The sequence below is a fragment of the Diceros bicornis genome, chromosome 31 (assembly GCF_020826845.1).
Source record: "Diceros bicornis minor isolate mBicDic1 chromosome 31, mDicBic1.mat.cur, whole genome shotgun sequence".
Taxonomy (NCBI): domain Eukaryota; kingdom Metazoa; phylum Chordata; class Mammalia; order Perissodactyla; family Rhinocerotidae; genus Diceros; species Diceros bicornis.
The window spans coordinates 16,007,163-16,018,442 of NC_080770.1; positions in this window are offsets into that span (position 1 = coordinate 16,007,163).

An 11,280-nucleotide genomic window follows, 5' to 3' on the forward strand; every position below is an offset into this window, starting at 1 on the left:
TCCTCAAATTAAAAATAGATTAACATTTCCTATTTGAAAGAAATGTTGTAAAGATTAAAGAAGATGGTGACAATCAATTTGGAGGTTTGGATTAGTCAGAATAGGCTAGATTTGCTGTGGCAACAATATGGAACGGCAACATTAGGGAAGATTTGGGTGGCTCTAAGTACCCTATCTTAACCGCACTGAACCTCCCTTGCTAGCTCAAGCATCATCTCTTTCTCTGTCTAATAGAGCTTCCTGCCTTGTGGTAACAGCCTTGCTGGTACCTTACCTTGCAAGGCAAAGCTGATCCTCTTCATTCCCCAATTCTACCAAACCTCATTTTCTCCAAAGCTATTAGTAGAATTTTATTAGAGTTAGATACAAATATGCCAAGATAGGTTAATTACAAATTCAAACTGAGAAGAGAATACTTACACATGAAAAAATTAAAAGGGTCTATAAACTTATAACAGCAAATACCTTATGGTTCTGAATGAAAGAGTAAAGAACTTAGCTTTAAATTGAGCTAAATTTATTGGTAAGTGCGCTAATACTGAGACCTTTTATGAACCAACATAAAAAAAGAAAACAGCAACTAATTGTGGCTACTTTTGCTACCTACCTGAAAGAATATCTACAACATGACATCCAGAAAGTCCAGCACACAACAAAAAAATTACTAGATATGAAAAAAGCAATGAATTTGACCCAAAACCAAAAGAAAAATTCAAAGAGATGCACAATGAAGCAGAATCAGAGACAAGGCCTTTACAGTAACTGCTGAAAATACGTTAAAGAATTTAGAAGAAAAGAATAAAATGGGTGAACAGATGGGGAACTTCAGCAGAGAAATAAAAAATCTAACAGAATGCAAGTTCTAGAACTAAACAACACAATATCTGAATTGAAGCAGATTGGATACAGCAAAATAAAGACGAATACAGGTCAACAGAAATCATCCAAACTGAAGCAGAGAGAGGAAAAATAAGTTTTTTAAAAAACTGAAAGGTTTGAGACATTTAGGAATATATCAACTGGTCTAACATATATGTAATTGGAGGGACACAAGAAAGCAAAGAGAAAATGGGACAAAAGAAATTTTTGAATGAAATGACATCTTTAAAGTGCTGAAAACAAATATTAACCTAAAATTCTATATCCACTGAAAATATCATTCAACATTGAAGGTTAAATACACATTTTCAGATCAATTAAACCATGATTAATGATTGCCAGCAGACCTAAACTGTAAGAAATACTAAATATAAACTTAAAGAAATAACAAATATGAATATTAAAATATAAATATAAAAGAAATGGTGCCAAGGTAGTGCCTGGATCCATATGAAGGAAAAAAAATCATAGAAGATTAACATGTGTGAAGATAAAAGACTGCTTTTGCAAAATTTTTAAGAAACTATTGACTTTTTAAAATATTAACAATGTATAGTGAAGTTTATAACATATACAAAAGCAAAATAGATGACAATAACAACACAAAGGGCAAAAGAGAGGAATAAATGGAATTATACCATTATAAGATTTTTACATTGAAAGGGAAATGGTATAAAATTAATTCAAGGTAGCCTGTAACAAATTAAGGGTGTATATAGTCATTCTTAGAGCAACAACTGTGTGATAGAGAAAAATAGCTATAAATGTTCTGGAGCTCCTCCCATCAAGAGTTGGTGTCTACTTCCCCACTCCTTGAATCAGGGATGGCCTTTGACCTACTTTGAGCAGTAGAATGTGACTGAAGTGATGATGTAGAGTTCTGAGCCACTTTAAATATGTGCAATTTATTTTACATGGATTAAACTTCAATAAAGCTAATTTTTTTAAAAATTGAGGAGTTATTCCTTCCTCTTATATTTTCCGGAGAAGTGTGTATAGAACTTGTATTTCTTCCATACATGGGTTTTGCCATATATAGACCCTATTACCACAATCAATATAAAGAACACATCTATTACCTCAAAAAGTTTCTTCATGCACTTTTGTAATTCGTTTCTCCCACCCTCCATCCCCACACAAACACTTACCTGCTTTGCGTCGTTATAGATTAGCTTTCATTTTCTAGAACTTTACCTAAATTGATTTTAAAGCATTTACTGTTCCTTCACTGGCTTTATTCACCATAATTATTCTGAGATTCATCCTTGTTGTTACATTTATCATTAGTTCCTTTTTATTGCTGAGTAGCATTCCATTAAATGAATACACCAGAATTTGTTTATCCATTCACTTGTTGATGGACATTAAATTGTTTCCAATTTTTGGAATAAAGCTTCTATGAACATTTGTGCACAAGTCTTTGTGTGGATGTATTCATTTCATTTCTTGTGAACAAATACCTGGGAGTAGAATGGCTGGGTTTTTGGGGGTTTTTTGTGTGTGTGTGTGAAGAAGATCAGCCCTGAGCTAACATCCAGGCCAATCCTCCTCTTTTTGCTGAGGAAGACCGGCTCTGAGCTAACATCTATTGCCAATCCTCCTCCTTTTTTTCCCCAAACTTCCAGTAGACAGTTGTATGTCATAGTTGTGCATCCTTCTAGTTGCTGTACGTGGGACGCCACTTCAGCATGGCTGGAAAAGTGGTGTGTCGGTGCCCACCCAGGATCCAAACTTGGGCCGCCAGTAGCAGATCGCATGCACTCAACTGCTAAGCCATGGGACCGGCCCTGAATGGCTGGGTTTTGTGGTAGGTGTATGTTTAAAGTTTTAAAAAACTGCCAAACTCTTTTCCAAAAGAGTTTTCCATTTGACGCTCTCACCTGCAGTGTATGAGAGTTCCAGTTTCTCCACATCCTTTTCGACACTTGGCATGGTCGGAATAAAATAATATGACTTTGGAACACTATTTTCCAATTTCTTATAAAATTAAATAAATACCTACCCTGTCCCAGTAATTCCTTCTTCTTATTATATACCTATGAGAAATGAATGCATATGTTCACCCAAAACAACTTTTACAAGAAAGCCCAGAGCAGCCTTATTCACAACAGCTCAACAAGGAAAACAACCCAAATGTGTATAGACAGAAGAATGGATAAACAAAGTGTAATATGTTTACACTCAGCAATTTGAAAAGAAATGAACTATTGATACATACAACAACATGGACAAATCTCAAAAAATATTATATTGAATGAAAGAAGCCAGACCAAATGATTTAATTTATATAAAGTTCAAATAGACAAACTAACCTATGATATTAGAAATCAGAATAGTGGTTGCCTCTGGAGGGTAGGGGAAGAATGATGGTGTGGACAGGCACAGGAGGGGATTTTCTGGGGTATAGAAATCTTCTACGTCATGATTTGTGTGAAGGTTATATGTGTACATATATTGTCAAAATTCATTAAGCTCTACACGTAAGATTACTGTATTCTACTGTATTTAAATTATACCTCAAAAAATTGCTATTAGCATAAAAAAAATCTGTATTTGGTGTTCAGTTCTCCTGAAGGAAAGAAAGGCTTTAATGATTCAAAAAGAAAGAGAAAGAGAGAGGGAGGGAGAAAGAAAAGAAATGAAGGAAGGAAGGATGGATGGAGGGGGGAGGGAGGAAGGGAGGAATAAGGGAAGGAGGGAAGTAGAGAAGAAGGGAGGGAAAGGAGATAAGGAAAGGAAAGACAATCACATTTACAACATCGTGGTTTTCCCAGGACAGTCTCTATTTACACCTATTGTTCTGGCATCCTGGTCAATGCAGCATTTGTCCCAGAATTCTCCTTTTTTGTTATTAATAGTTTGGTAGATTTCCATCTTGAACTTCCAGCTTCTGCCATGGTCAGAGGTAGTAGTGTGTGGGACACATATACAGTGAACGTAGTTGTCACTTTAACATATATTCAAATCCGAAAGACAAATCAGCCATATCTTGTCTCTCTTTTCCTGATTCTTTCCAGACTGAAATCTCTTATCCAAGGACACCACACAAGATGCCTCCTGTTTAAAAAAAAGAAAAACAAATCACTCAGACACGAGGATGTAGGGAGGGCTCATTTCTCTGGTCTAGGGTGATGGTGAGAGAAATATCCAACACTGCTGCCCTTGGCAGCCACTGCTGTACCAGCCAGCTGTATTGCAGCCCAGGCCATGGCACATGAAGCCAACAGGTGTCCACTGGCAGGCACTTAAGTAGGAACGTAAAAGGTGCAGAGAACAGGGACTAAGAAGTGCTGTGGAGTCAGACTAGAGAGTAGTCTGAAAGCTTTTGCTACAGTGGTTTGGTCTATTTTTGTATGGTATAAAGACACAGCAATATATTTTATTGTTTGGTATCACTTTAATATTTTGCAATAAGCAATTTTGGTAGCAATAAAATCAAAAAACAGAAGTGCATGTTAGTCAAGGAAGTTGATGATAAACATGTTATTTTGCACAAGCTATTTGAGAGCATTTATCATCCATTGTGGGAGTCATGGTGATGCCCATGAGGACTTGAAAAGTAGAAGGTACAAATGTGCTGAAGATGCATAACACTTGCTTTCAAAAACTGTGTCTGATGATGATGATTTAAAACAGCAGGTGTGTTTACATTTCACTCTGTGAAGCGAGACTTTTCATTCACGTCAAAGGTAATTTAGCACATTTATTTAATTTCAGTAAAGCAATACTTGGTAATGCACTGGTTCCAATAGAAAAGAACAGTTTTACACACAGTGAAATGATGACAGTTTTATATCAGTGTCATTAAATGCTTCAAACAGAAAATTATCTGTTATTCCAATAATTTGATTTTTTCACCCAATTCATCAAAGCAAAGCAGTTGAAAGTTCTTTCTGTCAGAGATGAGTTATCTGACACTATTGTGAATTCTGTTGTAAATTCAGCATAAATCATCAACTTTGAAGACAACACTTCTTGTTTTTGTGGTGATAATACTAATACAAATTTTAGTGAAGCACAGTAGCATGATGAAAACAATGTTATTGTTGAGTTATGAAGCCCGTGGAACAGACGTGTATTTGGAATCAGTTGGGGTCCACATAATTTAGATTTGCATCCAAACAAGTTATGATGCCTTTGTATCAAAATAGAAGTGATAGCTGTTAAAATTTACTAATGTTTCCATTTAGACACAATTAGAGAAATGGAGCTACAACATTTTTTGACCAAGATGGGGTCGAATACCAAAAAAATGAAACAAAAACCTTTCTGCATGGCAGCTCATTTCTTTCATGCCTCTTAGCCATAGCCTTTGAAATGCTACTTTTTAATCAACCTAGGTGATCTACAATAATATTGAACTCATTTGTTACAACATTCTCAAAATTTTTATTGTATTTAATTAAAATCAGTTAGAAATCTCATATCTCTCATCAAAGCATATAATGAAGGGAGCACAAAAACTTTACATTTTGAAGGCTTTAGCAATCTTGCAACCTAGAAGGCATTGAAATTTATTCTTTCTGTAGGAAGAGAAAAACTAAACAAAATAAGTGAGCAAAAACAATGTACAAGATGTAATTCTGAAATTACATAATTGTGGCTTGGAATATATTGTCTCATGGTAAGACACTTTTGGTGAAGCTCCTAATTTTAATTAGTTAAAATTATATTCTGAACTGGAGTGAAATAACCAATAAAGTCAATCATTTTTCAGCATTTACATTTTTTATTGAGATATAACAAATACAATAAACATTATATTAGTTTCAGGTGTATGACATAATGATTTGATATTTATATATATTGTGATCAGCATTTAAATTTAATGAAACATTCCAAAAAATCATAATTTTCTGATTTTGTTGTATAAAAATTTGTCATAGAAAGATATTCTAACTGGAGGCGGAAAAATGCACATGTGAAAATACAGGGGCTGAAATATTTATACAGTTCAATGTGAAAAAAATTGAAATTGAGAATATTTCCCACTTAGCAAAATTATGTTGAAGCATATTAGACACTTCTATGAAGAAAAAGTAGTGTTGCATCAAAAATATTATAGTTTACTGCAACAATCTGGATGAATCTCACTAACATAATTTGAATGAATGGAATCAGACACAAGTGACTACCTACAGTATGATTCCAGGTATAAAAAGGACAAAGGCATGGGTCATTGATGAAATTAAAGGAGAAATCAAAAAATATCTGGAAACAAACAAAAATGAAAATATGTCATACCAAAGCATATGGGATGCAGCAAAATCGGTCCTGAGAGAGAAACTCATAGCGATAGAAGCCCACCTTAACAAACAAGAAAAAGCCCAAATAAGCAACCTCAAACTACACCTAACAGAACTAGAAAAAGAAGAACAAACAAAGCCCCAAGTCAGCAGAAGGAGAGAAATAATAAAAATCAGAACAGAAATAAATGAAATTGAGACCAAAAAAAACAGTAGAAAGGATTAATGAAACAAAGAGTTGGTTATTTGAAAAGATAAACAAAATTGACAAACCCTTAGCCAGAAATAGTAAGGAAAAAAGAGAAAGGGCTCATATAAATAAAATTAAAAATGAAAGAGGAGAAATTACAATGGATACCACAGAAATACAAAGGATTATAAGAGAATACTGTGAGAGATAATATGCCAACAAATTGGACAATCTAGAAGAAATGGATAAATTCTTAGACTCATACAACCTCCCAAAACTGAACCAAGAAGAAATGGAGAATCTGAATAGACCAATCACAAGTACAGAGACTGAAATAGTAATCAAAAACCTCCCAAAAAATAAAAGTCCAGGACCAGATGGCTTCTCCAGTGAATTTTACCAAATATTCAAAGAAGATTTAATATTCATCCTTCTCAAACTATTCCAAAAAATAGAGGAAGATGGAACACTTCCTAACTCATCCTACGAGGCCAACATCACCCTGATACCAAAGCCAGACAAAGACAATACAAAGAAGGAAAATTACAGGCCAATATCGCTGATAACCATAGATGCAAAAATCCTCAACAAAATATTGGCGAACCGAATACAGCAATACATTAAAAAGATCATACACCATGATCAAGTGAGATTTATACCAGGGATGCAGGGATGGTTCAACATCCACAAATCAATCAACATGATACACCACATCAACAAAACAAAGAATAAAAAACACATGGTCATCTCAATAGACACAGAGAAGGCATTTGACAAGATACAACACCCATTTATTATAAAAACTCTCAACAAAATGGGTATAGAAGGAAAATACCTCAACATAATAAAGGTTATTTATGACAAACCCACAGCCAACATCATACTCAGTGGGGAAAGGCTGAAGGCCATTCCTCTGAGAACAGAAATGAGACAAGGCTGCCCACTCTCACTATTCCTATTCAACATAGTACTGGGAGGTTTTGGCCAGAGCAATTAAGCAAGAAAAAGGAATAAAAGGAATCCAAATAGGCAACAAAGAAGTGAAACTCTCACTATTTGAAGATGACAGGATTTTATATACAGAAAACCCTAAAGAATCCATTGGAAAACTATTAGAAATAATCAACAACTACAGCAAAGTCACAGGGTACAAAATCAATCTACAAAAATCAGTTGCATTTCTATATGCTAATAATGAACTACAGAAAGAGAGCTCAAAAAGATAATACCATTTACAATTGAAACAAAAGGAATAAAAAATCTAGGAATAAATCTTACCAAGGAGGTGAAAGACCTATACAATGAAAACTACAAGACATTATTGAAATCCATGCACATGGATTGGAAGAATAAACATAGTTAAAATATCTATATTACCTAAAGCAATCTACAGATTCAATGCAATCCGAATCAGAATCCCAATGACATTCTTCATGGAAATAGAAGAAAGAATACTAAAATTCATATGGGGCAACAAAAGACCCCGAATAGCTAAAGCAATCCTAAGAAAAAAGAACAAAGCTGGAGGCATCACAATCCCTGACTTCAAAACATACTACAAAGCAATAGTAATCAAAACAGCATGGTACTGGTACAAAAACAGACACACAGATCAATGCAACAGAATTGAAAGCCCAGAAATAAAACCACACATATACAGACAGCTAATTTTCAACAAAGGAGCTAAGAACATACAATGGAGAAAGGAAAGTCTCTTCAATAAATGGTGTTGGGAAAACTGGACAGCCACATGCAAAAGAATGAAAGTGGACCATCTGCTATCGCCATTCACAAAATATTAACTCAAAATGGATCAAAGCCCTGAAGGTGAGATCTGAAACTATAAAACTCATAGAAGAAAATATAGGCAACACACTACATGATATTGGTCATAAAAGAATCTTTTTGGATGCCTACTCAGACTAGAGAAACTAAAGAAAAAATAAACAAGTGGGACTTTATCAGATTAAAGAGCTTCTACAGACAAATGAAACCAGAATCAAAATGAACAGACAACCCACCAGCTGGGAGAAAATATTTGCAAAACATATATCTGACAAGGGGTTAATCTCCATAATATATAAAGAACTCACACAACTGAACAACAAAAAAACAACCCGATCAAAAAATGGGCAGAGGAAATGAACAGACGCTTCTCCAAAGAAGATATACAGATGGCCAATAGGCACATGAAAAGATGCTCAACATCACTAATCATCAGAGAAATGCAAATCAAAACCACACTAAGATATCACCTTACGCCAATTAGAATGGCTATAATCACCAAGACAAAAAACAGCAAATGTTGGAGAGGATGTGGAGAAACAGGAACCCTCATACACAGCTGGTGGGAATGCAAACTGGTGCAGCCTCTGTGGAAAACGGTATGGAGATTCCTCAAAAAATTAAAAATAGAAATACCTTATGATCCAGCTATCCCATTACTGAGTATCTACCCAACGAACCTGAAATCAACAATCAATAGAGGCTTATGCACCCCTATGTTCATTGCAGCATTATTCAGTATAGCCAAGAAGTGGAAGCAACCTAAATGTCCCTCGACTGATGTTTGGATCAAGAAGATGTGGTGTATATATACAATGGAATACTACTCAGCCATAAAGAAAGACAAAATCGTCCCATTTGAAACAACATGGATGGACCTGGAGGGTATTATGTTAAGTGAAACAAGCCAGAAAGAGAAAGACAAGCACCATATGATCTCACCCATATGTGGAATATAAACCAACACATGGACAGAGAAAATTGTATTGTGGTTACCAGGGGCAATGGAGGTAGGGGATGGGCACAAGGGGTGAAGGGAGACATGTATATGGTGATGGACAAACAAAAATTTACAACCAAAAATTTCACTATGTTATAAACTATTAGAACTTCAATAAAAAATTTTTTAAATAAAGGACAAAGGCAAGCAAATCCATCAATGCGATTAGAATTGGGAATGGTGAGTAGCATGGTGCACAGGACGGTTTCAGGGATCAGCGATGTGTTGAATCTTGATCTGGGTCTAGTAATTCAGATGTGTTAAGATTGTGAAAATTCATGTATAATATTAATGTTTTTTATACTTCAACGACATTTTTTTAAATATTGTGGATATTAAAGATATTTTTGTACCTGACCATAATATTATAATATCATCACCACACCTAAGAAAATGACCAATGACCCATCACATAATTTAATATCTAGCCCACATTCATATTTTCCTTATGTATCCAAGAATAGGTTTTATTATTTTTATTAGTTTTAATCAGGATCCAATATAAGTTCAAGCAGTATGCTTGACTGTTACTTTTTTTTACATTGTTTTAATCTAGTACAGTCCCCCTTCATTTTCATTTGTTTCAAGGCACTGATAGCTGCATTATAAATATCTATATTCTAGATTTGTCTGAGTAGTTGCTAAGATCTGTGGTAGGCAGAATTCTAAAATGATCTCCAATGGTCCATGCCCTTGCATAGTGTCCTCCCCTAGAATGAGGGCAGGACTTGTGAATATGATGGGATGACATTCCCATTATTAGGTTTCCAGATTTTGAAGATATAAGTGAGGTCCCTAATCAGTTGACTCTGAGTTCATCAAAAGGGAGATTATCCTGGGTGGGCCTGACCTAATGGAGAAAGCCTAAAAGAGAAATTCCAAGCGGCACAGACATTCCCCTGCTTACCTTGAAGAAGTAAGCTGCCTTGTTTTCATAGGAGGGGGCCCCGTGACAAGGATCTGAAGGTGGGCTCAAGACCAGTCCCCAGCCTACTGCTAACAAGGAAATGGGCACCAGTCACACAACTGCAAAGCAGCGAATTCTACCAACAACCTGATGGGGCTTTGAAGAGGACTTTGAGTCTCAGATGAGATTGACGCCCACCCACTATCTGGATTTCAGCAGTGGGAGATCCTGAGCAAAGGACACAGATAACCCATAACGCTGAGTCCTGTCTCATGGAAATTATGAGATAATAAATTTGTATCGTTTTATGCCGCTAAATGTGTGGTACTTTGTTACTCAGCAATAGAAAACTAATATATGTCACTCTGCCCCACATTTCTTGTAAACCAAAAGTTAGTTTTAAACTAGCGTCCTGTAAACTTCTTCTATAAAGAACCAAACAGTAAATATTTTAGGTCTTGCGGGCTGAGTTGTCTCTGTCGCAACTACTCTCGTCTGCCATTGTGGTGAGAAAGTACAAAGTCAAAGGCCATACTATCGAAACAAATGAGTGTGACTGTGTTGCAATAAAATTCAATTTTAAAGAGCAAGTAGCAGGCCAGATTTATATTCACAGGCCCTAATCTCCAACCCTGAAGTTTTCCTAATCCCTGGTGCCCCCTTCAGGCTGACCAGTGCACAGTCTCTGCCAACCTCCCAGTCCTGTCACCAAAACTGCTTTCTGGAGTGCCCCTGAGAGCTGCAATTGACACTAATATGCTGTTGTTTCCAATCCTGGCATGACCATCCCTTATTTTTCATAGCACTTTTTTTTTCTTTTTTTGTTTTTGTTTTTGTTTTTGTTTTTGTTTGTTTATTGCAGTAACATTGGTTTATAACATTGTATAAATTTCAGGTGTACATCATTATACTTCTATTTCTGCATAGATTATATCATGTTCACCACCCAAATACTAATTACAACCCATCACCACACACATGTGCCGAATTATCCCTTTTTCCCTCCTCCCTCCCCGCTTCCCCTCTGGTAACCACCAATCCAATCTCTGTCTCTATGTGTTTGTTTATTGCTGTTATTATCTACTACTTAATGAAGGAAATCATACGGTATTTGACCTTCTCCCTCTGACTTATTTCACTTGGCATAATACCCTCAATGTCCATCCATGTTGACACAAATGGCTGGATTTCATCGTTTCTTATGGCTGAGTAGTATTCCATTGTGTATATATACCACATCTTCTTTATCCATTTGTCCCTTGATGGGCACTTA